The sequence below is a fragment of the Ailuropoda melanoleuca genome, chromosome 9 (assembly GCF_002007445.2).
Source record: "Ailuropoda melanoleuca isolate Jingjing chromosome 9, ASM200744v2, whole genome shotgun sequence".
Lineage (NCBI taxonomy): Eukaryota > Metazoa > Chordata > Mammalia > Carnivora > Ursidae > Ailuropoda > Ailuropoda melanoleuca.
Window position 1 is genome coordinate 4,403,274 of NC_048226.1, and position 27,234 is coordinate 4,430,507.

Below are 27,234 nucleotides of genomic sequence, written 5' to 3' on the forward strand. Positions count from 1 at the left end.
AGAAAAGATTCCAGATGAGCTGACAAAAGAAAGTCACCCATTAGGGGGAGAAATAACAAACCAGACCAAATTCACTTACTAAGTAGCAATTTCATACAGTTCAACCAAACAGGTGCCAGGCACTATGCCAGAGTTGCAAAGATACAGTCCCTACCTCCATCAAGGATGGCACGGTCTAGAGGAGAGAATGAAAAGCAGACAATGACAATATGGTAGATGCTACCTGCTAAATTAGAGGGAAGCACAGACCACAGCATTCAAGAAAGATTCTTGAGAGAAGTGATCTCACTCTTGAAGGGCCAGCAGAAGTTAGCCAGGCAGGAAGGGGGCTACAGGAAGAAGAAATAACCAGCAAAGATCTGATGACCAATCACTGTCTGGAAAGTCTGGAAAACAAATGCCTCTCTCCACCAGCTCTCAGGCATCTTTGGAGGCTTGGAGACAGCCAGTTCTGGCATACTTCCATATCCAGCCATCCCGATCCCTCAGCAGACAAAATGCCATGCTGACATCATGCTTCATTTCTGCTCACCTCTGCCTCCTTCTCTGAATATTCCAAGTACCTCTCTGAACACCTGAAACATGGTCATCCCCTCTCCACCAGTGTCCTACCATCAACCTGCTGTGAACATCCATGTAAATAAGCCATCCAGCAACTTCCACAGGTTCTGTTACAACCCTGTGATTTTCACCTCCACCCTACTCCATTCCAGCCCCTCATCAGCCAGAACTGTCCCACAATGGAAACACTCAACTCCAATATCCTACTCTCTGACCAATATATCCATCCTGCCAGCTCAGTGGAACCCTTATTCTTCTTCTTAAAATTCTCTGACTTCCAATCCATTCACTCTTTTTCTTTCTTCCCAATTTACCACCTCTCCCATCCTGTACGAACTACCTCTCCTGACAAAGTGCTACCCTCTCATTCCACCTTCTGCTCTCCCACCTACCTTTCCTTGCTAACACAATGTGGGGCAAATTATGTGCCCTAATCAACACAACTGTTCATTTCCTATGTTTCTACACCTGAGATGCTGGGCCGTACTGGAGAAAACCACACAGCTTTGTAGACTGAGGCCACCAAGTATGCATGTCTCCACCCCCAGCTGCTTGGAAATCCTTCTATAGTCCCCAGATAGCTCTTATCTCCCCACAACTCTTTCCCTATTCAATGAGGTCTTCACAGTTTGTGTCCCCCCACTCTTACGATGGGACCACACTTCTATTTCATAAAGAAAAATAAAGCAATCAGGCAATAACAACTCCTTAAAATTTGTGCCTACTCCTAACCCGCAAAAATGGTGGCATTCACTTCCAAGTACACTTCCTTTCTTTCAATGTCTTCCTAAAAGAAATGTCCTTCCTCTTGCCCAGAGCTCATCCTACACCTAACACCCCCTCTGCAAGGATCCCAACAACAGTCCCTTCTGTCTAACCGGCAATCTCTCCTCTACACACTCCTTCCCTTGAGCACGAAAACATGCGCATCTATCTGCCATTCAACAAAATGGACAAATCTTCCCCAGACTCCATTAGATGGAAATCCATGACATGCTACGCTGCCACAGACCCTTCTGAAAAAAGCAGCCTCAGCTGGTTTCTTCTAGTTGATACGCTAGGTTCTGTGCCACAGACATCGCACAAAACCACTCGCAGTACCCCATACCCAGACGTCACTGCTAGGCTGTGGAATAGTGCTGGAGCTGAGAGGACAGCGGACAGGCAGAGGCAGCTTGGTGCCCAAACCACAAGAAGCGTAGAACTGGAGCCAGCCAGGTCTTCTCTAAGGAGAAATGTGAAGCACGCATGCATGTGTCTGGACTGATGTTGGAGTACAGCTGCTCTTGGCCATAACGCCGTTGTATATCTCAATTAAAAGACCTAAGCCTGACTGCAAGTTGCTGAATAACAATCTAGCAAGTCAAAACACGCTAGCCAGGATTTAAAACTCACCATTTGGTAACCATTATGGTAATAAATGTTTCAGGCAAAAATCATCGATGGATGATAGAACTAGTTGGTGAACGTTTAATGAGAAAAAGGATATTTACACAGTCTCAAAGGGGAAAATAGTGAGGTAACCCACAAGACACCATCTTAATCAAGGAATCCCAGTGAACAGCAGCAGGAATGGAAAAAGGGACATAATGTGCCATTCAGTATGATGCACCGAGGAGACCGTAACATCATGTCTGTGGTATTCCAGCCAAAAATGCATAACCTGAATCTATCCTGCGGAAACAGCAGACAAAGCTAAAATAAGGAAAATTCTACAAATAACTGGTCTATACTCTTCCAAAACGTCTAGATCCCAAAATAAACACCAAGGGACATTCTCTGATTAAAGACGCAAGACATGACAAGTACATGAGTGATCCTGGATTGAATCCTAGATTAAAAAATGATTTTCCTTGGGGTGCCTGGGTGGTGCAGTCGGTTGGGCATCCAACACTTGGTTTCGGCTTGGGTCCTGATCTCAGTGTTGTGGGATCGAGCCCTACGTTGGGCTCCGCGCTCAGCGAGAAGTCTGCTTGGGATTCTCTCTCCCTCTCCGTCTGTCCCTCCCACTCATGCTCTCTTTCTCAAATGGGTAGGCAAATCTTTAAAAATAATAATAATTTTTCATTTGTTGTAAGGGAAATTAGTGAGACAACTGGTGAAATTTGAGTAAGATTTATGGAATAAGTAACAGTATTGTAACAATATTAATTTCATGATTTTGAGATCAGTATTGATTATAGAAACGTCCTTGTTTTGAGGAAATACATACTGAAGTATTCAGGGGTAAAGGGACATCGTGTCTGCAACTTACTTTCAAATGATTCCAAAAATAATAATACAGATACAGAGAATAAATGGTAACAACACACGGTAAAATGGGAACATTTGGGCAATCTGTGTGAGGAGTATCGGGAATTCTTTGCACTACATTTTTTCCAACTTTTCTGTAAGTCTGAAATTATTTCAGAATTATTTCAAAATTTAAAAATAGTTTTTTGTTTAAGCCCCAAATTGTGAGAAGTACAAGGAGAAAGCCAAAACCACAACTACGGCGGAGGACTTCAAAATGCCACTCTCCTTCTTCTGCAGACTGGGCACATACAAAATAAACACAGACAGGATTTGGAAGATTAATAAGCTTAATTTAACTGATATACTTAGAACTTTGTACCTGAGAGAGAATATGTATTATTTGCAAATGACTGTGGACATTTAAAGAAAGAGGCAATAATGAGCTCCTTCTTGGCCTCGCCCCTGACTTTAGCGGGGGCTCCATTTCTGGTCTGAATCACCACATCACCTGCACAGTGCCAGGAGAAAGGGTCTAGAGGACCCCGGCCACAAGGACTCTATAGAGCCGCCCCCCACATCAAGCCCTCCAAAGACCCAAGAGCTTTTCCAAAATGTCTTACTATGAAAGTTTACAAACATACACAAAAATAAAGAATAGTATAAAGAGCCTCCATATGCCCGTCACCCAGATTCAATTATTATAATTTTGACACACTTGTTACATCTATCCCTTTTTTGCTACAGTTTGGGGAGGGGTTGTTTTGTTTTCTTTTGTTTAAATTTCTGAATGGTTTACTTGCCAAATAGTTGGAAAGAATTGCTGGTTTAAGAAAAAGCCCCAAATCAATAGAGCTTTTATTGCATCTGTAAAATATCACACGGAACGAGGATTAAGGAGAGGGCATTGTGGTGAGGAGCCCCGGGTGTTGCACGTTAAGTGCTGAATCACGAAATTCTACCTGTACCTGCAACTAATAATACACTGTATGCCAGCTAACTGGGATTTAAACACTTGGAAACAAAATAAAGCAAAAAAAAAACAAAAAAAGGAGGCAGTTAGAGATTTTATGCTTTACCTGCCACTTTGAACCTGTATTATTAAAATAAATGTATAATGAAAAAATCTTTTTAATAAAATATCACGAATAAGTTTGAAAAATCATCTGGCATCTTACTGTGTCTACAGAGGAACAACTGAAATCTTACTCACCAGCCTGCTGAACTGTTCCATTTTCAGAAACATAGACACCACCCAAAAATGTTCTGATATCCTTGTTTCTAACTGCTGTGGCTTGCTGAATCAAAGTAACTGAGTTTGACACAAGTTCAACGTCATTTCCTTCAAGAATTAACTCATCTTCCTGGGCTTGAGATACTGAACAAGCAACACCTGGCTTCATCCAAACCCTGCAGGTGTATTTTTCACCTTGAAATTTTAAATTTCAACAAGAGAACCATTCTCCCAAATAACACTGATGGGGAAGAGAGCCTACATGGACCTCATCTTGTAATGGAAGCCCAGTTTAATGCCCATAATCACATTCCATACGTGACTACAGACAGAAAAGAACTGGCTACAATTCATACTATTTCCCCACCATTTGTCAACTCAGAGCCTCTTCTTTCTGAGGAGACTGAGCCCTACACTGAAGTGACTGAAGTCCCCCCCCTGCAGGGTTCCTCTGGGGCCCTTCACAATAACAGTGCGTCCCTTCAGAGTGATGTCAACATTTTCTGGAATGTCGACAGTCTGACTGCTGAGAATGGTCTTTATCCTTTCTCACATTAGATGTGGCGAAGAGAGCACCATAGTAAAGCAACTCTCTGACATTTTTCACCCTGAAATACTTTAGTGTATATATAGACTTTTCTTCACAACCACAATTCCACTACAAATAACTAAATAAAAAATAATCCCTTAATATCCTCTATCACACATGCAAATTTCCTTGACACAAGAGCTTTGAATTCCCAAGTCGTCGTCCATCCCGTGTCCGTCCCCCCCGCCCCCCCGCCCTCATGGTGGACTCAGTGAACATGCTGCCTGTGGAGGCCGGCCTCTTGAGACAAGGAAGCCAGGAACCATGACCACCCCCACACAAGGAACTATGCTGCTAGCAGCCTCTGGAAAAAGGACAACTTTCTATGTGAAGCAAAAAAATGAAACTCTATTTTAAAAATGGAGAAAAATATTGCCATTATAGGGTCAAAGACTAATACCCTTCATAAATGGTATTTATATTCCAAAATAAAAATAATCAAAGAACATAAAGAATTGAGGGCACTTGGGTGGCTCAGTCGGTTAAGCATCTGCCTTCAGCTCAGGTCGTGATCTCAGGGTCCTGGGATCGGGCCCCACGTGGTCTGGCTCCCTGCTCAGCAGGGAGTCTGCTTCTCCCTTGCCCTCTGCCCCTCCCCCACCCTGCTTGCACTCGTGCTCTCTCTCAATAAATAAATAAAATCTTAAAAAAAAAAAAAAAAAACCCATAGAGAATTGGCAAAGGAAATATCAACTCCAAAATAGACATGACAAAAATTCAATCTTACTAGTAATCAAAGAAATAGATATTCAAATAAAGCTATTTGTCATCTAAAATAGCAAAGATTAAAAAAAAAAAAGGATAGCAAAAATTTGTCTCTGTAAGTGGGTAACAAGTTTTCTGAAGATTAGTTTGTCACATGTTCCAAAATCTTTATTTTTTCCCCAGGAACAGTCCTAAACAGTCACAAAAAGTGTACACATAATTGTATAAATAGGATTTCATAGCAATAGGACTTACTTCTAATGTCAAAGAAGATTTGGGGCAGGGGTGTTGGGGCAAGGTGTGCTAACCATCTAAATGTCCAGCAGTAGGAGACTGGTTAAATAAAATCATGGCATGTCCTACCATGGAAATAGAAGACATTGGTATCCTACGACTGACAGTGTGGCCCATGGGCCTATAGTAACTGGCCCACGATGAAATAAAGAGTTCAAGCCAGCATGTGAATTAACCACAAAAAAAATTGAAAACAGCAAGATATTCTCAATTAAGAAACCAGTGTGTTGACCTACATCTGGCATAAATACCTTATCTTGTCTGAAACAGCAAGAAATAGTCTGCCTGCTCCTTGGTATAGCACCACTAGATTCCACCTCCAAAATATACCCTGAGTTTGCCCACATCCCTCCACACCTACGGCTACTGCCACATACACACAGATGACCTCTCCGACTGGACAGCAACAGAAACCTGGTTAGTCCGCTGCTACTTTTGTGCCCCGTGACCCATTTTTCCAGAGTAGCCATAGTGATTTTATCCCCAGCTTTATGGAGATATAATCAAGGTCATCATTTTGAAATGCCCATCAAACCATGCTTATTCAAGATATGTTGCAAATATAGCTTAAAATCTTAATGACATCAACAATTTTCTGGAAATAAACAAATTTATAAAAGTAGAATAAAACCAGAACAGGCCAGTAACTATAGAAGAAACTGAAAATTTTAAAGAATTAGCACTAAAAGAGGTCCTCAACTGTAGCAGAGACTTTTAAATGCTTACCCGTATCTGGTTCTCCTCTTTCTTGACACACTGGAGGGTTACCCTCCCTACTCCTTACAGTCAGGCCGCTGACTAGGTCTACCCAACACACTGGGAGCTGAAGTGACGTACGTCACTGAGGCATTTCACTGAAGCTGGGCAAGGATATTTGCCCCCATCACAGCAAACCCTATAACTAGATGTTGATACAGCAGTATCACACGATGATGAAGACTTAGGTTTCCTTTTTCAAACACCCTTAATATTTTTTTCTATGCAACTGTTTTCGCAATTAGAATTATATAGTAACAGTTTTCTACTGTGCTAACACTGCCCTGGAGATGCTATCCAATGCAACTAGATAAGAGACTGCAATTGGTGTTCTAAGAATTGGGAAAGAAGTAAAACTCTATTCACAAATAATATAATGATATGTCTGGAAAACTCAAAAGAATTGTATGACAAATCAGAGATTTAGAAGGCTACACAATAAATACATAAAAATCAATAGGCTTCAATTACAAAAGGGGAATTCTGTTAGAAAATACAATGAAGGGGCGCCTGGGTGGCACAGCGGTTAAGCGTCTGCCTTCAGCTCAGGGCGTGATCCCGGCGTTACAGGATCGAGCCCCACGTCAGTCTCCTCTGCTGGGAGCCTGCTTCTTCCTGTCCCACTCCCCCTGCTTGTGTTCCCTCTCTCACTGGCTGTCTCTATCTCTGTCGAATAAATAAATAAAAATCTTTAAAAAAAAAAAAAGAAAGAAAATACAATGAAGAGAAAACCCTACTTATGAAAGCAAAAAAGTAATAAAATATCTAAGCAGAAGCATAAGAAGAACCTCTGAAGAGAAGTATAAAAACGCTGCCCCAAAAAACAACAAATATGAACAAATGGAAAGACATACCATATTCTTGGGTAGGAATACACAAACATCATAAAGATGTCAGTTCCCCCTGTACTAATCTATAAATTTAACACAACCCCAATAAAAATAACTTCAAGTTTTTTTTTTCCAGAGCTAAACAAGCAGATTATAAAGTTCATCTGTAACAAATAAGTAAGAATAAGGAAAGAAATGAGGAAGGTTATCCTTACCAGATATTTAAAAAGCACAGCAAGGGCACCTGGGTGGCTCAGTCAGTTAACTTCAGCTCAAGTATGATCCCAGGGTCCTCAGATGAAGTCCCAGTTGGGCTCGCTGCTCAGCAGGGAGTCTGCTTCTCCCTCTCCCTACCGCACCCCCACTCGTGCTCATGAGCACGCGCTCTAATAGTCTTTAAAAAAAAAAAAAAAAAGCATAGCAATGGCAAACAATTAGACATAGAGACTAATGGAAAAGAATAAAAAATCCACAAATGGATCCAATTTTATATGAAATTTATCATAAGGGTAGCATATCAAAACAGTGGGGAAAACAGACTTATTAATAAATGGTGCTGGGAATAATTCAGTAGCAGTATGGGGGGGAAATGGATCTATTCTTCACACACCAGGATGTGTACATGGGTAAATATTTAACAACCTGGCAATGAGGGAAACTTTCCCACTATGACTCAAACTCCAGACACAATAAGAAAAAGTATCTCCAGAATTACACAAAAATTTTTACAATTTGCATGACAAGACACCTTCAGCAAAGAAGGAAAACGATTAAAATATGTGTAATAGAGAAATGGCTTCCAAAAATGGAAGAAAAAGACAACCCTTTGGAGAAGTGCTCTAGAAGAACAGAACAATAATTCACAAAAAAACATAAATGACCCTTAAACATGTGAAAAGATAGATATCCAACAGTATCAATCATTATATGAGAAATACAAATAAAATGTCAAAACTACAGTGAGATACCACAAAATCCTACTCTGAAGCAAAACAGTAGGGAAACAGAATTTCTGATACCCTGCTTGTGAAAAATGCGAAATAGTACGACCCCTATAGGGGGGAATTCAGCAACAACTAGCAAAATTACATATGCAATTACCCTTTAGCCCAGCAATCCCATTTGTAGGAATCTATCCAAAGGGTACACTGGCCAATAATAACAATAATAATAAATAATATATGCACAAGGCCATCTAATAATAAATCTAGAAACAATCCAGTTGTGCACCAACAGAGGCTGGTTGGCTAAGTAGGGTGTGGTGGACTGGCCCAGGAGCAGTGTGCCGCTACAAAAACAAAAGAGCAACTGGGGCAAACTACAACATGGATGAACCTGGAAAACACGATGCTACGTAAGAGAAGCCAGACACAAAGGCCAGAAAGCGTATGATTCCATTAGAATGAAATGTCCAGGGGCGCCTGGGAGGCTCAGTCAGTTAACGTCTGACTTCGGCTCAGGTCATGATCGCAGGGTCCTGGGATCGAGCCCCAGGGAGCCTGCTCCTCCCTCTCCCTCTGTCCCTCCCCCCACTCATGTTCTCTCTTGCTTACTCTCTCTCAAATAAATAAAAACTATTTAAAAAATAAATAAAATGAAATGAAATGTCCAGAATGGGCAGATCCAAAGAGACAGAAGGGACATTGGGGTTTGCCAGGGGTTTGGGCGCTTGTGAGAGGGGCCAGAGTGAATGGAGGCTGACTGCTAATGGCTACAGAGTTTCTGTGATGAAAATATTCTAGAATTAAACAAGATAGTGTATTCATAAAGTTGTGCAACCATTACCACTAAGAAAACACTAAACTGTACACTTTAATGGGGTGAGTATATGAATTAGATCTCAATTCTTAAAGAGGAATTCCTGTCCATACAACGATGGCATGATCTCAAGGATATACTGTTAAGTGAACAGAGCGAGGTAAAGAGTAACACGTTTAGTATGCTACTTATCCAACAGGGGTACAATATCTGAACATCAAAATAGATTAAATGCAAAAGGCTGAAACACATCAAATATGTTAAAATCCTTGAGTTCATAAGGACTCAAAAAATAAAATTTAACTGGTCCCCTTTGAAGGACGCTAGAGAACCAAATCCTTACTCTGAAAACTGGTAAATGAAGGGCAAGAAAAAAGCATTTATCCTATGTATGCTATTCAAATTTTATCACATAGTTAATGAGGGCAAGTTTCTCTTTATAAAGTATTTCAGTATTAAATGAGGAAGGAAGGATGGAACATTACCATTAGCAACCATTAATGAATTAAAGATGCAGTGATCATCACAAGATCTTGCATGGTCTCTTCCTTAGCTGAACGAGGGCAGACTTACTATGTAACCAATAAAATATAGCCGAACTGACCATACACAAGTGCCCAGAGTAGGTCAGAAAGGGCATTGTAATCTTCGGTGCTGGTGCGCAGGATCACTGTCTCTGGGGGAAGCCCCGTGAAGACGGCCCACATCAAAAGGAGCTGGGCCCCCACCCAAGACATCTGGCACTCACTCAGCCAGCCTCATGAGGGAACCACCTTGGAAGCGAATCCTCTGGCCCAGTCAACCCCTTGGATGGCTGCAGCCCAAGCCAACACCTGGCTGCAACCTCACACGAGACCATGAACAGGGCCCGCCCACCCAAGCAGCTCTCAAATTCCTGACCAGGAATTTTGGGGTAATTTGTTACACAACAAATGTAACACCCTTTTCTCTCCTTTTATACAAATTGTAAATTCTCCACAACAAAATATTTCAAAATAGTAAGTCGGCTAATTACAGAGAATTCTTTAAACAATTCCTTTATTCTTGTCAGAGCAGACGATAGGTTAAATGGAAAAAGAAAGAGCAAATAAAAACTCTTTACACGTATCTCACGGTCTCTTAGGAAAAGGGTGTCAAAGGTTATCCCAATCCTCTCAAAAAACTCTATCAGGTAGAACTATTACTATTTTGCAAATAAGAAGAATCGAGAAAAATGATAGAGAAAGGATTAACTTTTTCAAGTTGCACCATAGTTAAAGCAGGATACAGAAAGTTCCTTCTTTCTACCATACCTCAAAGCCCTTCTGACCTTGAAATTTCTCCATCCAGCCCATCAGAACCAAAGCTGCTAAGGTCCAAATCTGCAAATTATGTATGTAAATACCACCTTCTATCCCTTGTGAAGCACTTCTCCGCTTCCCCCTTTGCTCACCAACAAACGCAGTGTCATTAGTGTGGCCCTTAATGCTAAGCAACCAGAAATCGCTGAAGGAAGGAAAAAAATGACAAGACCTCAAAGCTCCGATTCATATCCCAGATTTCTGTGTGACTCTGGATGGGGCTGTTCTTCAGGAAACGATCATTAGAGTTAACAGTGGATCAGATGCTCCAAATTTCTCTCTCATTTGTTTTCAGAGAAAAGGGGTGGGGGGTAGCATATGAACCACTGTAATGCTACTATATTTCCTTCCTTGTTCCCAAGGGTAAATCGTATGATCGGGTATTGTATAATCATTTATAAATCACAAAATTAATTTCCAAATATGTTCTTAGAAAGAAAGCCCTAATCTAATTTTTAGAGTCTAACAGATACTATAAGTTAAAACCAGTCTTTTTCAAACAACAAAATTGAATCTTCCATTTTAGGTAACTACTCTTTGTTAAGTGTTTACAACTTTTTAAGCATTGAACAGATTGTTTTACATTCATAATTTAATACAATCTTGTTACATGTTACAAAGAAAAACCTTAGGCCCAGAGAGGTTACGTGACTTGCCACAGGTCAGAAGGCAGGGGATGGCAGGGCTGGGACTCGGAATAACCATAGTGTCAGGCTCCAAAGCCCATCTCCCAACCACTTTACAGAAGAGGAAAACACCCGACAAAAATCACCCCACAAATAAAGCGCAAATGCAAATGTACTGTCTTAAATTCTTCCTCTTTCTGGGTCCATCTGAGCAGGGCTTTGCGCTTCCTTCTGTCAGGTTAGAATGGTAAGTGAGAACGTGCTATTTCCCCAGATCTAGGTGAAAAAGTACAACTAAAGTGCACACACGCACACACAAAATCAACATAGAGGATATTTACATTACTTTCAAAGTTGTTTCTGAGAACAGTTCAGGGGGGCAGGGATGGGGAAGACAGCCAAGATTTCCATGCTAAGGAAAGAAAAAGGAAATAGGGACTCTGGAACTAACTTCCAGGACATATTTCTCAGGCTTAAAATAGGCTTGACCTTAGGATTGTCATGAGAAAAGCCAGAACAAATGAAGTCATCATATATAAACTGTTTGTTCTCAAGAACATGACTAGTGGGCACAGAACACAGAACTAGGTTAAGGGACACCGACTGACTAGCCAACATTGCTCTTTCAGCAGAGAAGTTTTCCTGCAGGTCACACGTTAAGGCTATGGAAGTCACTACAGTCTCGACAACGTTTCATGCAACTTCAGAGGGGTTTCAACCTCAGAGCTCCTTCAAGCTCGCCCTTCCCCAAACTAACTTGGAAAGGGGTCAAGAAAAAAGCAGCTCTCTCTGCAGTCAGTCCATTCGGTTCATTCATTTATTAACTACCAGGGGGTGTGGGCCCTGGGGAGACACAGGGCTGGCAGAGTCAGGCCCAGCCTCTCTACTCTCCTCGAGCTTGCAGAACGGGAGAAGAGGCAATCAAAGACTCAGCGACGTGAAATCCGAGCTGTGTTCCAGAACAGGGTGCCGACAGAGCATACAAGTGGGGACCTGGACCCTGCATGTGTGGGGAAGGGAGACCCAAAGACGGAACAGGAATTGAGTGAAAAGAACGTAAAAAAGTACTTTAGACTGAGGCAATAGTACATGCCAAGTCCGAGGACCAGAGGGACATACACATTCATGAAAACTCTGGCTCAAATAGAACATACTGAGGTTTTTAATACAAATTTTTCCCAAAGGTTAACATACTCACAGAAAAGAATATAAATCATAAGTATGTAGCTTGGTGAATTGTCACAAAACGAACCCACCCACATAATTACCATCCAGGTCACGAAATCAAACACTACCAAACACGGAAACCCTTAGGCTTTCTCCAAGTCACTATCCTCCCTCTTCCCCTACGGTCAGCACCATTTTGACTCCCAAAACCACACCTCTGTCTGATTTTTGAACTTTGTATAAATCATATAATACAGCATATGGAATTTTTTCTCCTGGCTTTGTTCACCCAATCCTTGCTTGTGAAACTCATCCACGCTGCCACGGGTAGCCATGGTTCTTCCATTTTTTCTGCCACAGAGTAGTTCGTTATACGCTTTTTCCACAACTTACTCTTTTGATGGACTTGAGTTACTTCTTGATTCTAGCTATTATGAGTACCACTGCTATGAACATTCTAGTATATGACTTTGGTGAACATACGTACACCTCTCTGTTGGGTGTATACCTAGGAGGAGAACTGGTGGGTGAGAGAACATGCCTATGTTGGACTTAAGTAAATATTGCCAGACAGTCTTCCAAAGTAATTTTGCCAATTTACATTCCTACTAACAGCATACAACATTTGTTTCTTGTTTGGCTGGTTTTTGTCATAACAGAATAACCTATCATAGTCCAGAGAAAATCTAAACTTTTGGTGAAAATTGGCCATGAAAAAGCAAGGACTAAGGGTCCTTTCTCTGGCCTGAACTCCCCACATATACTCCTTTACATGAATTTCATTATTTACCACCCCAAATTCCTAAATTTTACAATGCGTAAAGGCTTAAGACAATAAATTCTGTTACAAAGAGAGATCTGTAACACCCTTATTTCCAGGTCATCAGAAACAAACATTTAGGGACAATATTTTTTGGTCTGATTATAAAATATTCTAGATCACCTATGGCCCCAAATGGCTTTCTAATAGTCACTTAGAAAAGAGGCTGAGTTTTTATGTCACTTGTATGATATTAAAAGGCAGAGAGGAGAGAGCTAGAATGCTCTCCAGCTAGCTTTTTAGACTTCTTTGCCGAGGCACAAAGTAAAAACCGCTCTTCAAACCGCCCACCCTTCTCCACTATGAACATCCCCCGCCCCTAAACAACAAAACATCATACACAAACACAGAGACACCCCAGGAAGAACGAGGAAAAGGGGGCAGAAATTGTGTGAAGGACACTTCCTTCCTTTTTCTTTTTACAGGACTCAAAACCTGTCCCTCCCATGTGCCCATTGTCAAAACAGGAGCCCTGAAGACAAAGGACAGACTGGCCGGGGAGGAGGTGGCTGGGCAATCTCACAGGCTTACTAAGGTGGAGTAGGTGCCTGGCTGCTCAGACACCGGGACAGGGAGGCTCCCTTCGTCAGGAAGAGCACTGTATCCCCAACAAACAATGCTGGCAGACACCGCTTTAGGGAGATTCAGCAAAAGGCGGATGGCTCAGCAAGCAAGGGCAGGATGGGGTGGGGTAGGCTGAGGGTGGCAGCAAAAGATTCAGGCAGACATGTCAGTGTGGAGAGGAAGTCCATGTACGGTGGTAGGACCTAATCCATGAACCTGGGATCAGAAAAGGAAAGAGTGAATGCAAAGAAGGCCTCCACTGTGGGGAAACTGGGGCCCTGGCAGGTGGCCAGGCTAGGATAGAGGAGCAAGACCCATACCGGACAGAATTTAAGACAGGAATAGGTCCACGGCAACAAGGTCCACATATTAGAAATGGGACTGAGTCCCAGAGTGTGGAACTAGAGGGACTTGTAATAATTTCCTCCAACTGAATTGGGGTAGGGGCCAGGTGGTTATCCAGTGAGGAGGCAGAGGGGTCTGGTGTTACAAACCTAACCAAAGTTCAAGGAGAAGGGTGGTGACAGGGAGCCAGGCAGACTGTTACAGCTATCAGCAGAATGAGAGTGGAATTCTGAAGATATATTAAAGCAGATACAATTAACCTATATCTCGCTGTCAAACACATCAAATATCACCTGGCTTCTGACACCTTTCTGGGCCACTAACTGCACAGGCACCAAGGCACCGAGACTCCTGGAAAAGCCCTGAGTAAGACTCACACAGGCCACAGCTGTCCTCACCCAGGCCCCTCCACCAGAGGAAGGCTGCTTCGGATGCCCCCCCCCCCGCCGGAACTCCCAGCCCCTCGACCTCAGGGCCTGAGACACACACCATCCAGCAATGCCACGGGACCTTGACCTCAGGCTCGGTCTCCTCCACTGCAAATCCTACTGTCATCCTGGGCAATATCATGGTTCATATGGCAAGACCACCACCAACTCACTGTTCCTTCACTTTAACTGTGACTGCGACCTGCAGCCCACCCCCCTCCACTGGCACCAAAGCACAGCTACACTCAGGACTTCATCTGGCAGAATGCCCACCGGCTCTCAATGGACCACAAGTGCCCAGTGCATCAAGTCTTCCTCGTATCTATTCGAATTCATAATAACCACTGTTAAGAAAAATAACTAATAACAGGCAACATTAGGGAGTGTATACTATGTGCTATACACAATTCAGAGTGCTTGACATTAATCAATTCATTTACTCCTTACAGCACTGCTAAGATACAGGTGTAATTGTTATTTTCATTTTACATTATTTGAAATCTGAGGCACAGAGAGGCTGAGTAATTTTCCCAAAGTCCCACAGCTATAAACTGGCTATAAAGAGCTGAGATTTGAAAACAGGTGGTCTGGCACCAAAGTATACTCTCTCTCTCTCTCCCCCTTTCTCTTTCTCATTCATTTTGTTACATTTTATCGAACACAGAGAAAAGTATGTAAGTGCATTAATGGATAAATTTTCACAAACAGAACACACCTGTACAAGCAGCACCCAGATCAAGATGCAACATTACCAGCACACGAAACCCTCCCCCGCACTTCCCTCTCGTCAGGACCCCTGTGCTGGTTTCTAAGGGCCTAAGTCGTTCTGCTAGTCTTCCCGCGCGGGCTTCTGCCGCCTTCACTCCTAGCAGGAGCACTGCTGTCGGAGTCCCCTGTGCGGGCGGCTCTGCGCACGGGCACTGGGCTCATCCACACGTGTCCTCCGGCGCCTTTCCCCCAAGCTGCCAGGCCTGCTCTCCGCAGCTCTCCTAGCCCCCAGGCCTCTCCCTGTGCGGCGGCTGCCCTCAGACCCGAGCCCACAGCCCTCACGCTCGTGCTCGCTCGTACCACCGCGTCAGCAGCTAGCGGACATCGTGAGCGGAGCAAAAGTCCACTTCAGATCAGCCCCCGCCCCATACGCTACCGAAGAGATCACACACCCCGCAGCGCGGCCTACGGACGCGGCTGTCCACCCGCAGCTGGCTGCCAGGTGCTGCCCAGCGCCTTCTCAAGAGCCCCGACCAGTCTCTCCCCTCCCCAAAGGGGCTACTCCGAATGTTCCCCCCAAGCTCAGCCCACCTCCCACTCTCAGCACACTTACTCCCTATTTCAGTGAGCAATCCTAAAAACAAAATAAGCAACTGTAGAAGGCAAACTAGAAAAAAAAAAAAAAGTTATTTGTTACAAACGACAAATGGATTAATAATATTCCTTAACTTTTTAAAATTCCTGAATTGAAAACCCTCCAATTCTTTAATACAAAAAGGCTGAAGTAACAGACCGTATACAAAAGAGAAATTACAAATGGTTGATTAACATTTGGGAAAAGACTGAACTCCACTTGTAAATAAAATTGGCCAAAATTAAACATTAGCAATGTTTAATACCACATCCTCCCAGACTAAATTTTAATTCCTGAGTCAAATTAGCAGGGTGCTGGGACCACTGGCTGTGCCCCCCACCCTGAAGTCCATGTATAGCATTCTGCCCCCAGCTTGCACTGAGGGGCGCTCACTACCATGTTTATCATGGGAACATTGCTGAGATCCTCATCCCTTAAAAAGGGCCTAGAAGAGTAATTTCTTAAGGCCTCGGCTTAGAAACTATATTTCTCGTGAGGCACTAGAGCTTATGCTAATCTCAGGAATTCTGGGACTGTTTTCCTGTGCGTTGAGGCTGTGGAAGATCAGAGCCAAATGTGGGGGACCCCCCCCCCCAGCAACCAGGCAAGTCTCTGTGGCATGCATTGCCAAGCATGACCTGACTCCTGACTTAACTGTTTAGCCTACCCGCTGTGTTCCACTCGCCCCAATTCCCTTCTCTGTTTATCTGTGTCTTACTCTAAGTATTCTTTAAATTACCTCAAATGCTTTTGAAACAAAGCAAGGCAGGGCAGTTCTAATGATGCGGTTTTGTCACCCCTCTGCTGTTCTCCATATCCTGAAAGAGATGAGTCAGGCTGGGCTTTCACAGTTTACATTTGCCACCACAGCTTTATGAGGTGTCCGTGTGCTGCGCTAATGGCTTCTTAGCATTCTTAAATGGCAAATTAGCTTCTTGTGCAACAATTCCAAAATACTTAATAGCTTCTTTCCAATTGCCTTATTGAATACCACGTAATTCTCTCAAAATGTTCTTTCATGGGGCGCTTGGGTGGCGCAGTCGTTAAGCGTCTGCCTTTGGCTCAGGGTGTGATCCCAGCGCTCTGGGATCGAGCCCCACATCAGGCTCCTCCGCTGGGAGCCTGCTTCTTCCTCTCCCACTCCCCCTGCTTGTGTTCCCTCTCTCGCTGGCTGTCTCTCTCTGTCAAATAAATAAATAAAATCTTTTTTAAAAAAATGTTCTTTCAGGAAGACCATATGGCATTTTTTCCAAGATGGAGGGGCTATAAAATCAACAAATTTGACAAACTGTTCAAATTCCAAAAGGGCCTAGAACATTCTAATTCAAGAAATAAAGAATTCCTATATGATATACAGATAATACTCAGCAACAAACCAAATGCACTCTACAATGTGTATGATCAGCCTATTCCATACACTTTCTTGATGAAAAAGCTGATTTCTAAGAAGTTACTAAAATGATACATGGGGAAAAGAAAGCACATCAACTATGTTCTGTTCAATCTGGTAGAAGGCAAATAAAAGGTCATAATTGATATGTCAATGAAATTATATACCATTCGATCCAGAGAGACATCATTGTCTAAAGGCAGAAAAAATTAGAATGTTAAAGAACATAGTTATCCCAGCTGTAATTCCAGGAAATTGGAAAGTCAAACAAGGCTAACATCAATTCAGACCCTGCCTGGGTGGCTCAGGTATTCAAAGAAACATCACAGACATGCTAGCAATAAAAAGAAGCAGAACTTAGAGATCCAGGCTCTACCTTTCTCTCTCCCTGCTCCCCTTTCATTTCACAGGCTGTATCAGTTAGGAAGGTTTTGGTTGTAAGTAAAGAAAATTAACCTCAAATTATTATATAATAGATTTATCGCTCACATAAACGCAAAGCTGAGAGTGAGGTCTTGTGAGCTTCAGGCAAGGTTCAGCAGGACCCCGGCTCTGTGACTCTGTAACTGAATTTGTTCCCACCCAGGAGTTGGCTCTGTCCTCACTGGAGGGCGGGGGGGAGATGCCCCCACCCACTCCGCGGTGTGGTTGAGACCATTTCGATCACATGACTACTGAGGAACTAGTAACTGGGACCAGTTATCCCAGGACTTAGGCCTGGGTCATATATCTAATGCTGACCCAATAACTGGGGCAAGGAAGATGTTAGGGACCACCAAGGAACTAGGAGTGGGCTCAATCCCACACAAACTTACAACTGCTGTGCATGGGAACAAGGCAAAGGGGAAGAATTACAGATGTTACCAAAGAGGTATGGCAAAGACTGGCAAACTGCTCAAACCCAGTTCCTCTTCTCCCAAGGCATACAGATAGGTCGTATTTCCCAGCATTCAGTGAACTTAGGCGTGGCCGATGGAATGTGAAAAATGAACATGGACCACCTTCCAGGTCTGGCACCTAAGCACCCCCCCAACACCCTTCATCTCTTGCCCTTTCTGCACGCTTGCCCATGCAGAGATGCACAGTGACCGTGGGAGCCACGTGTTGGAGATGGCAGAGATGGAAGGAGCCTTGGTCCCTGAATCGCCACTTAGAGGAGGGTCTTCCACTGTGATCAGGAACACTATTTTAAATTTTACATGACTAAGAAACTTCCGTCAAGGTTAAGACTTTTGCATATTTGGGGGTTTGTTACAATAGTCAGCCTATCCCAACAGGTGAAAAAATTAAAGCCCACAAGGCTGGATGACTTACCCAAGTTACAGTTAGCCAATGAAACAGAAACACAAAAACACAGGATGCAATGATCTTACCAGTGGAAGGCAAAAACAGAATCAAGAATGCGTCCTAACTATGAAAGGACTGGACAAAAAGAGAAGTAATGAGCAATAGGGGAGTCCTTGCACATCTCTTAGGCAGACTGTACAAGTAAGGGAGAAGGTCAACTGGAAGCCCTTTCTATTTCAAAACTTGTTGAAATTTTCCCACAAGTTGTTATCCATTCTTCTCTTAGCAAACAGAATACATGGAAAGTTTCTCTGATAACTCAGAACACGAACTGCCCCAGAATGAAAATTAGGAACAGTAACTCTCCTTACACATACAAGTGGTACTCATTCTTACGCCGAAAAGCATTTGGGGTTTGGACTGGACCCCGGTTCAGGGGCAGCTCTTGTTCTGAGCAGCAGTCCCTTCCTGTCAGAGCTGCTCCTCCGCCCGGGGCTGTGAACGATGTGCCATCAGGGAAGCCACCCATTGGCTGCAGGTGCGCCTAGCCAGGCCCATTTTGGTCTTTCCCAGGGACTCCTATACTGGAATTAAAGGCAGAGGCTCAGTCCCTCTCCATTGATGAAGCTTTAAATGTGAGGCCAACAGCTGTTAGTGGGCCCTTTTCCTGCCAAGCAGAAAAAAACAGCCCACGAAAATGAAGAGGACACTATGTGAGCAAGGGAGGGAAAGCGAGTCCTCACTTTGTTTGCCCCAGAGCTGGCATACCCCGTCCTTCCCGTGCTGTGGTTTTATAAGCCAGGTTATAGTGGCCCATAAGTTTCACTTCTGGCCTCAGCTGGTTTAGACTGGGTTGATGTCAGCCACAGTCAAAAGAATCCTGACCAATCAGGAAAGCTGTCTGAAAAAATAAGCAACAACAACAAATCATGACATCAAGAACCTCAAAAAATAAAACGAAAAATACAGAAATTGCAAAGTCTAGTATGGACTCAGGAACCAGGCCACTCACTGGGTTTGAATCCAAGCGCTCTGATCACGAGCTGTGAAACCTTGGGCATACTGTGCAACCTCCCACTTGGCTCGACTCTTACTCTGAAGGGTGAACCTTAAAGGATTTTCATAAGGACTACATTAGTTAATACACATAAAGTACTTAGAACAGTACCGGGTACATAGTAAACATTCAATACGTGATAGCTTTACTGTTATGTTACATCAATCTTAGTTGAGTTAGTGACCTACGTTATAGTAAGGTAAGGTGTAACAAGCTAGACCAAAATAGGACTCGAACTGACCATAGAAAAGCACGTTTGTCCCACCCAACCTGACACTCAGCAGCACACCATCAGATCCAAAAGCTCTTTTATTTGTAATAAAAGGGTAATTTCTTCAGGTGCCCACTAAGACGAGGCCACTTCTGCAGCCTCGGACCCCCAGGTACTTAGCAAAAACAGGCTGTGTCAGCCAACAGCACACTCCTCCAGCCCAGAGGCTACCCATTCTCTGCTCCTTCTTCAGCTCCCCCGTCCCCAGGGTCACAGTGAAGCAGCCAGGAGGGCGAACACTGTTCCAGAATAGCCCACAGGGACCTCTCTATCCTCTGGGCAGACATGACATTGACAGTTTGACCCCTTCATCCTATCTTAATCTTCTCTTTCCCTCTCTTTTAATGGAATACCACAAACACAAAAATCTCAGGGCATTTCTTCCAGACACTTCCTCCAACAGTTACCTACCTACTTCCTTCTTAGAGCTCTACCTTCATCAACGTTCTTTTGCTACTTCCGCTGATTAAGTTAGGGAGAAATTCTCAGCAGAGCACTTGTGAGGAAACTGCACAGTCAAAAGTCCAGAGGTCACTCGTCCCCGGAAGTGTGAGTAGTGGAGGTGCTCACCCGTAAGGCGTGGGATTAAGCTGGAGGGGGGTGGAAGCCACATGTGTGCTGGGCTCGGTAGGTTAAAAAAGAGTCTGAATTTGACACTGGGGAGCCACAGAGGGTTTTAAGCAGGGAAGGACACAATCAGACTAGCATTTGATCACTCTGCCCCTTCTCTGAACCTCTGCTTGTAGGGCAGATCCCCTGGCCCTCTGCATGTTGGTTCTGGTGATCTGGGACCCAGAGAAATGCAGCCTGAAGACTTGTTTTACAGAAGAATAGCTTAGGTGGAGTAGGCATTCCAAAAAAATTTCCTCCTGAGGGATAAATAACAGGAAGGTAGCCCACTTTAGCAAGGTGGATCTGCAGTAGTCAAGAAGGCTAAGAACGGTGGGGGCGGGGGCAAACTCTCATGCCACCTTTCAGCTGACTCCAAACAATCTGGTGGGGAAGAGCCAGGGCCCAGTGTAAGTGTCATGGTCAAAGGGCTTTCTAGAGCCTGGCTACGGGACATGTGTGCTGCTCCAACTGGCCAGTGCCTGCACACTGAAGAACAAGTTCAATTCATATTAGCCCTGACCAGAGAGACCACCTCCAGCCAACCTACCTTATTTTACGCCAGCAGAAACTGAGCACGGTGAGCAAACTGCACTGTAGCAAAGCGAGCCCTCTAAACAACTGAACCTAAACCAAAACCCTGTGATTACCCAAGAGATTCACCGTGGGATCTGAAGCAGTCCTACACTGCAGAAATATTCTTGGCTTCTCAAGACAAACACAGCTTTTGGCACTGAAACTGTTTTTTGGTTTACAGGCCAGAAAATCAGTGCACCCCTGTTTATTTTTCCATTATCAGTATATTCGGCAGCACTGAAAGGATTGTAACAGAGCTTCCTTCTCTTCTGACCCACTGGTGAGAAAATATGATTCTGATCAATAAGTGAAGAGAAACAAGAAAACATTTGCCACTTCAATGGTGTATAACAGATTAGAAGGCATCTCCTATGCCTTCTCTTACGTGCTCGCTTTACATACAAGGAACCGTGGCTCACAGACAAGTCACATGATTTGCCCCAGCTCACAGTTAAGTACCAAAGCCAGAATTCAAACCCACATCTTCAGATTCCAATTCTCAGGCCCTCTTTGACGATTATCACAGACGTGCTATGTTCAGATTTCCGAACAAGCACTGCAGAACTAGGAGACAGAAAGACAATTAGAGGCAAACGTACTCTCTAAGAAGCGCATCATCTGAAAAGGAAGTCATCTTCCTCATCTCCACGTTACCTGCAAGTCCTAGCGCACTTCCTGGCCCCCAGGTAAGCACCAGATAGAGGTGTGCTGAATGAGCAACTGTAGTGACCCAGTACTTTGTTATATGATAAAAAATCAGCGACCTCTCAATCATGCAAACTTAACAAACTAGCGTTTTCTATGTAGATGGAGAACTGAGGGAATGCCTGTCATGGAGAAGAAGTGACACTAGAAAGAAGGCCACCAACACATTTCGCAACTCATACTCTGAAAACTCATCTCACTGTAGAGATTAATGTCTAATGGAACGGGAGCCGGGGTGGCTCAGCTGGTTGGGCATCTGCCTTCATCTCAGGTCATGATCTCAGGGTCCTGGGATTGAGCCCCACATCGGGCTCCCTATTCAGCGAGAAGTCTGCTTCTCCCTCTCTCTGCTCAGGCTCTCTCCCTCTGCCTCTATCAAATAAATAAATAAAATCTTTTTTTTAAAAAAATGTCTAATGGAAGTACTTCTTGTATTTTTTTGTCAGTATTAAAATAAGTTTGTTCAGGGGCGCCTGGGTGGCACAGTCATTAAGCATCTGCCTTTGGCTCAGGGCGTGATCCTGGCGTTATGGGATCGAGCCCCACATCAGGCTCCTCCACTATGAGCCTGCTTCTTCCTCTCCCACTCCCCCTGCTTGTGTTCCCTCTCTCACTGGCTGTCTCTCTGTCAAATAAATAAATAAAATCTTTTTAAAAAAAGAAGTTTGTTCATATTGTCAATTATCAATTTTCACCACACAATGTTCTGAGCCTTTTGTAAATACTGCTGGACCCCGCGCCAGGCTGACCCCATGCCGGCCTTCACCCCAAGCCAAGGCTTTACTACAGCTCAGCTCATTTGGAATCTTTGGCTTTTCAAGATCCTGTTTCTTAACACTAGAATAACAAAAAGACATGGCATGAAGGCTGAGGGAGGAAAAGGGAACAAGACTTCCTGCTTTTATCTAAAAATATTAGGGCAGCAGAGGAAGCTGCTCCAATGTAGTGAATGACTACGTAAATAACGTAGGTTTTGACTGCATGCCAACCCCAACTCCGAATGTATGTGTTACAAACTGAAGAAAAAACACATGTCTGTACATGGCTTTACAATGAAAACAGAACCATTTTACAATAATCAAGCAACTCCGTAATGATGTCCAAGCTCAGGAATTCCAGGTGTTCAGTTTCTTTGTTGCTTCTATATAATAAAGCCACTGGACAAGAGGACACATTGCAAACCTGAACTGGACAGTTGTGCGGAAAGTCTGATGCCCAGGCAGCTCAGTGCAATGACCAGAGGTCCACTTCCCAGCAATATAAAAGGTACCGGGGATAAGGGGCAAGTACCAGGTTCAGGTACTTGTTCCCGCCTTGCCAATACTTGCAGCATGATCTTGGACATGGCTCTTAAATTTAGGGCTTCAATTTCCTCCTCCATAAAATAAGAAAGTTGGATATGGTAAAGTTGAAGGTCCCACTATGGAATAAAATTCCAAAAAATTGAAAATGTAACATGTAACTTAACTGAGCCAAGTATATAAATAAAAATGTTTAAAATATAATGCTTTTTCATTATATACTACTCAAAATGCCTGAAAGCCTGCCCAAACAGAATTGTTTTTTTTAAATCAAGACTTAAAAATGGGATTTATTTTTAGAAGTAGAATCTAAGGATATGATCACAGATAAGCATAAACGCTTATATAAGAAGAACATGCATGGCAACCGGGGATGTACTGTATGGTGACTAACATAATACAATAAAAAAAATTTTTAAAAAAACCATACATGGCAGCATTAGTATCATCATATAAATGATGTTTTGAAGAAATTTTAATGACATGGGAAGATAGTTCTAATTTATTATTAAATTTTAGAAGTCAGGATATAAAACTATATAGAAGTATTTGTTTAAAACTTATATTTAACATTTAAATTTAAATTTTCCTACACACGCACAGGAAAAAAGAATGCAAGTAGTTATTAATATACATATTATATACAAATTAATATAAAACATTAATAGGGTTCTTGTTACGGTATATATAGTCATGCTATATATGACTTTGCTTTCACTCATGAATACAGAAAACTGAATTTCAAATTACTACAAACTGAATTCATAGTAATTGACACTTGAAAAGCATGGGTTTACTTATTTATGAAAGACAGCATGTGTGCATGAGCAGGGGGAGAGAGGGAGAGAGACTCTTAAGCAGACTCCCCGCTGAGCACAGAGCCTGATGCAGGGCTCCATCTCATGACCCTGAGATCATGATCTGAGCCAAAACCAAGAGTCAGACATGTAACCGACTGAGCCACCCAGACGCCCCCAAACAACATAGGTTTAAACTGCAAATCCACTTATACCCAAATTTTTTTCAATGAATATACTACAGTATTGTAGAAGTATTTTCTCTTATGATTTCCTTAATCACACTTTCTTTTCCCTAAAATATGTGTTAACTGAACTACCCAGCCACCCCTAAGCGGACTTTTTTTTTTTTAATAATTTTTTATTATGTTAGTCACCATACAGTACATTCTTAGTTTTTGATGTAGTGTCCATGATTCATTATTTGCGTATAACACCCAATGTTCCATGCAATATGTGCCCTCCTTAATATCCATCACTGGGCTAGTCCATCCCCCACCCCCCTCCCCTCTGAAGCCCTCAGTTTGTTTCCCAGAGTCCATAGTCTCTCGTGGTTCATTCCCCCTTCTGTTTACCCCTCCTTCATTCTTCCCTTTCTTCTCTCAGCTCAGGTCTTGACCTCAGGGTTGTGAGTTCAAGCCCCATGTTGGGCTCCACACTGGAAGTAGAGCCTACAAAAAAATTTTTTTTTGAAATATGTGTTAATCAACTATTTAAGTGATCGATAAGACTTCCAGCCAAAAGTAGACTATAAGTAGTTTGCTTTGGGGGAATCACAAGTTATACATGGACTTTTAGACAGGCAAGGGGTCAGCACCCCTAATGCCTACTTTGTTTAAAGCTCAACTGTATATTTTTAACTTTTTAAAAAAATTACCTATAACAAGCAAGATTTATTTTAGAAATGCAAAGTTTTTAAAATATCACAAATCCAATCAGACCATGTCACATCAGTAATTCCAAGAAAAAGCATGTGATTATATCATTCGATGAAACAAAAAGCAAGGGTGGGGGGGAAGGCTTTTGATAAAATTCGACATTTGTAATTTTTAAACACTTTAAAAAGCAGGGACTAGAAAGCTATTTCCTTAATAAAGTATATAAAAGCACACTGTCTTAAAAGCAACAGCCAAGATCACACCTAAGAGTGAGGAACTGGACATATGACCATTAAAATCAGGATAAAACAAAGATGCATGCAAAATCATTATTGTTGACAGTGTTCTGAAACCCCAAAGAAATCCAATAAGGAAACAGATTAAACAGATTAAACAGATTAAAAAGCATTACTTTGGGAAAGGAAAACCCAAAACCATCATTCAGCTAATAATGTAAACATTTATCTAAAAAGCCCAAGACACTATGCACTTAAGATCTATCAACTGAACTACAGAATATTTAGGAAAATTCAGCCACATCAACATATTTTATCTAACTGAAATAATTAAAGATTTATTTTTTTTTTAAAGATTTAATTTATTTATTCAACAGCGATAGAGACAGCCAGCGAGAGAGGGTACACAAGCAGGGGGAGTGGGAGAGGAAGAAGCAGGCTCATAGCAGAGGAGCCTGATGTGGGGCTCGATCCCGTAACGCCGGGATTACGCCCTGAGCCAAAGGCAGACGCTTAACCGCTGTGCCACCCAGGCGCCCCTAAAGATTTAATTTAAAAAAAGATTCTGGCTCCAACAGAATTATCCTAAAAAGACATGAGACCCATGTGAAAATGCATAAAATAAGATAAATGAACCATAAATATCATGTTCATGGACAGAATTCCATAAAGCTAACAGTTCTTCTCAAATCACAGTGGACTGAACTCTAATACAATCAAAATCCCCCCAAAGCTTGGGGGTAAATCAAAATCATGGTAATATTGGGATGCCTGGGTGCCTCAGTCGGTTAAGCGTCTGCCTTCGGCTCGGGTCATGGTCCCGGGGGTCCTGGGATCGAGTCCCACATCGGGTGGGTTCCTTGCTCAGCGGGGAGCCTGCTTCTCCCGCTGCCTGCCACCTTCCCTGCTTGTGTTCTCTCTCTCTCGCTCTCTCTCTGATGAATAAATAAATAAAATCTTTTTAAAAAAATCATGCTAATATTAACATGGAAAAATAGACAAGAATGAGTTAAGAAGGTTTTTTTTTTAAATGGGATAATGAGAAAAAGGATTAGCATTACCAGACACTATGAAAAAATAAAGCTATAAAAATGAAATCAGTTCAGTAATAGTACCAGCGAGACTAGATAACCAAAAACAGACAATCCAAAGATATGATATAGGTGAAAGTATAAACCGGTAGGAAATAAAAATAATTATGCACATAAAAGGTGCTAGAATAATAACTATCTATTCTGAAGCACTAAGATCCTTACCTCACACAAAATACCCAAAAACCCAAAATAAATGCCAGACTTAAAAAACTAAATGTTGAAATTAAATAAACACACAAAAAAATGCTAACATATGAATACTTAACTATATCTGGATGAAAAAGGACTTACACTTCAAAGGAAGAAAAATCAAAATTGTCAGTGTAAAAGAAAAGCAGTACAATTATAAAATCAAGCAAATGCAGATAAACACTGTATTATTAAACCTAAATTGAGGGGCGCCTGGGTGGCTCAGTCGGTTAAGCATCTGCCTTCAGCTCAGGTCACAATCTCAGGGTTCTGGGATGGAGTCCCGCATCCGGCTTCCTGCTCGGCGGGGAGTCTGCTTCTCCCTCTCCCTCTGTCCCTTCCCGCTGCTCATGCTCACTCGCTCTCTCTCTCAAATAAATAAATGAAAAATCTTTAAAAAAAGAAAAAAACTAAATTAAAAGTATACGTGAATTGCATAACTTGGGGTTTGATTTTTTTTAGTGATAGATTTTCTGGATCTATCCACTAAAATGGCTCCAAAACAATGTTTCTCCAGGAATAATGAGCACTCCTAGCACCTGAACTGTAGCTTCCAACTGTATTTCCCACAAAGAGCACCAGGGCACCTTAGAGAAATGGCCCATGTCTGGTCAGGGACAAGGAAGGTACAAGCTGAGCCTGGGACAACTGGTTGTGCTTTCAAAGATGAACAGAATCATGTCAAAAGAATACAGAAGGCAATCTGAAGGAGCCCCCAGTGGCCGCAGGTTTTACCTTTTCAGTCTTTAAAAAAAAAAAAAAAAAGACTATAATATATCCAAGCACATCCAACGAAAAACCCTACGTCCACAATTATATTTTATAAAAATGGAAAAAACAAATAACATATTCATTCCCACTTGAGGCAGCAACTTCTCAACTATTAAAACTGTTAATTAAAGGGAAAAATTTACCCTGCCTGTTTAATAGGAACTATATTTTATAGCAACCAAATAGCCCTGGCCCCAATTGATAAAGGAAACTTCCACTTTGCAGAGAACATTAACTACTGCAGGCAGAAAAGTAAATGAATTAGGAAACATTATCCATTAACCTGGATCAGAATTGTTATTTTAAATAAGGATTATCAATTGGTGCTAAAAGAGGGGGGGGAACTTAGGTGACTGGCCTGTGGTGAACTGAACATTCATATAGTCCTGAGAGCCACACAGATCACTTTCTGGTCTTATGAGGGAACCTGATTCAAGAGGGAGGGCTCAGATTCTCATCACCCTAATCCAGCAGTCAATCTG

The 27,234-nt window shown here is 42.5% G+C and overlaps 1 protein-coding gene and 1 pseudogene across 2 annotated transcripts in view; both read right to left on the bottom strand.

Annotated features, from left to right (window-relative positions):
• Positions 1-27,234, bottom strand: part of PDE8A (phosphodiesterase 8A) — a 169,472-nt gene that overhangs the window by 129,431 nt on the left and 12,807 nt on the right. The gene's annotated exons all lie outside the window — the stretch shown is intronic.
• LOC117803853 lies at positions 2,581-9,696 on the bottom strand (annotated as a pseudogene).